Here is a 2,578-nt window from a genome sequence, read left to right on the forward strand (position 1 = left end):
TCGGCTGAAAGTGTGACTGTTGGGTATGGATAAGCAGGACCTCTTGGTTCGGGGGAAACCGGAGATGTTGGTTAAGAAAGCTAAGGCAAGTAATCCGTTTGGGTTGGGTTGGATTTAGTCGACTCAGTTCATCAGTTTGTTTAATTTAATTCCTCTATTTTGCTTCGTATGACAAAAAAATGAAGTTGTATTGAATGTACCATAGTTTGTTTTATGACAAACTCATATGAAATATAATTGCATTAATAGTACTAAGAGTTGGAGTCTATAAACATTTCATGAACTTAAGTGCAATTCATGCTTCATTAAAGACGAGATAAACTTTAGTAAGTAACTGGAACTTTAAATTACTTCTTATGGAGCTTCAATTACTCTATGTTAGCTACTATCTTTAGGATTTACTAATTGGACACGAGTTCTTGGATTTAAGGGATTGTTTTATGTAATTTTCAACTACAACTTATGTTTTCAAATTTTTAGGTCATAATTTAGGTAGTGGTTGTATATTATGGATGAACACTAGAGTTTCTATCCCGTTCACCACAACTACTCTAGTTTTTGTTTGAAGGCTATAATTGTCATCTATGTTGTATCGCAATAAAATTTGTTTAGATGAAATTTTAGTTAAAGTTGCATATTTTACCTTTTGCGAGTAAAATATTTGTTTCTTAGCGTAATATGAATTTAGTTAGATGGAGAAAGAAATTTTCTTTATAATAATAAACAAACCCAAGTTCATTGTAAGGATTCGAATTTTTATTTTATTTATTTTAGATTTTATGCTAAGATTTTATTTTTGCTGCCAAAACGAAAAGATATTATGCTGCATTTATTGTCGTTGGAAAAGGTATTATTTTTAGCAAGGAAATTACTACCTTGATTGAGAAGTCATAAAGACCTTTTATATTCTCATATACAACTCTCCTCCTTCCTTAGAAACAACTTTTTCTCTCCAAACGTTTAGGGTTTTCGAGGGTGTCTGAGAGTACGGAAAAAGCGAGAGGGTTAGCCAAGAAAGACGTGTGAGGTGGTTCGCTGGATTTTCTTCGATGAGTGGCCGGAGGGAGAAGCGACCGATGCTATCGGTGGTCAATATCGTTGCGCGTCGGTCGGAATAGGCGAGTGGTGTCGTCGCATCGTCAGAATCGAGGTTGTGACGTCATCGTTGGCGGCGCAGCGACGATTAGGGTTTTCGTGAGATTTCGGGTAAGGAAGACGAAGGAAAACGGGTCGGGTTCACGTTTGGCCTCTGGACCAGCCCATGGAACGAACGCGGGCCCTGTGCGTTTCGGCCCAATGTGGACGCGCGCTGCAGCCTTGGTCTCGGCTCCGCACGCGTGCTCTCGGCTCGGCTTGATGTGTACAGCGGCTCGGCTCCGTCAAATCCCGCAGCTTAGCTTGGCGGCTTAATTGGTCGGCTCGGCAGCTCGGCTTGGTGAATCGGTATCACTATAATATATCGATTCCAAGGTTTTTAGCCCTTCCGAAGCCGTTTCTGCCCTTAGTTTTACCATCCGAGGTCAGTATGGCTCCTAAACGTTAAAGACAGATTAGGTCGAGGGTTTATTTTGATAAATAGCATGAGGTTTAGCTAGGGTACCTTATGAAAAGTTCTAAATTTTTATGTGGTTATCATAGGACATATTTAACCACTGGGATTAGCTCGTTGTGAGTGACTTCAACCAAGATCATCGAGGTAAGTGACCTTACTGTTGGAGTTAGCTTTCTACGTGTTGTATGATGGTGCGTGCCCTGTGGCCCTGCATGCACCATATTTTATGTGATATGATTATGTGATGTATAGATTGTGTTGAACGTAGATTGTGTATGTTATGTGATGTATGAACTCGTGTTGACGGTTGACTGTTTATGTTATGTCATGAATGAGATGATAGTATTATATGCCATGAATATGTTGATTGATGTCATAGATACACGTAGAATTATCGAGTCATGTCATGAGATGTTTATGCAACTGGAATATTATGTAATATGCCATGTAATGTAAGTCATGTGAGATGCCATGTGATGTAAGAAACGTAAATGCGATGTTAGCACTGCTTATGTAATGCCATGTTAGATATGTTAAGGGACCTCATGCATATATGTATGTTACGTGCATCGGGATTCTTCCCCTTTATGATACGAAAGAATGAAATACGATATTTATGTTCACCATGATATCATGCAGGCCCTTTTCTGTTCTGTGGTGTCCGGCTACGTGTAACACGTTGTGCCCGACCAAGTCAGGCCTAGGGGGTATGTTTATGAGCCCGCCTGGTGGGATTCATGTACACGTACATGGGCCATGTGTGAAGGAGTACCACATCCAACCCTACTCGGAATAGAAAAGCGCCCAAGGCTATGAAAAGTTTATGAAAAGTTAGGTCCCGCTCATATGTTGCATGTGTTTGCATTCCTAACCCCAACAGTGGGGTGACTTACTGAGTATTTCATAAAATACTCAAGCCACGTGCTACCTACATTTGTCAGGTAAAGGCAAGGCGCCAATGTACGGTTGACGGCAGAGCTGAGGCCACCATGGAAGTTGGAGACGAGATATTTTTAGGAGTTTACT

The 2,578-nt window shown here is 40.5% G+C and overlaps 1 long non-coding RNA gene across 1 annotated transcript; it reads left to right on the forward strand.

Annotated features, from left to right (window-relative positions):
* The first annotated feature begins 935 nt into the window (after positions 1-935).
* Positions 936-2,352, forward strand: LOC111439644. The gene is made up of 3 exons (XR_002709831.1): positions 936-1,519; positions 1,639-1,696; positions 2,192-2,352. It is a non-coding gene; the product is annotated as an uncharacterized LOC111439644 (long non-coding RNA).
* Positions 2,353-2,578: the final 226 nt, after the last annotated feature.

Source organism: Cucurbita moschata, unplaced genomic scaffold (genome assembly GCF_002738365.1).
Source record: "Cucurbita moschata cultivar Rifu unplaced genomic scaffold, Cmos_1.0 Cmo_Scf00099, whole genome shotgun sequence".
Classification (NCBI taxonomy): Eukaryota; Viridiplantae; Streptophyta; class Magnoliopsida; order Cucurbitales; family Cucurbitaceae; genus Cucurbita; species Cucurbita moschata.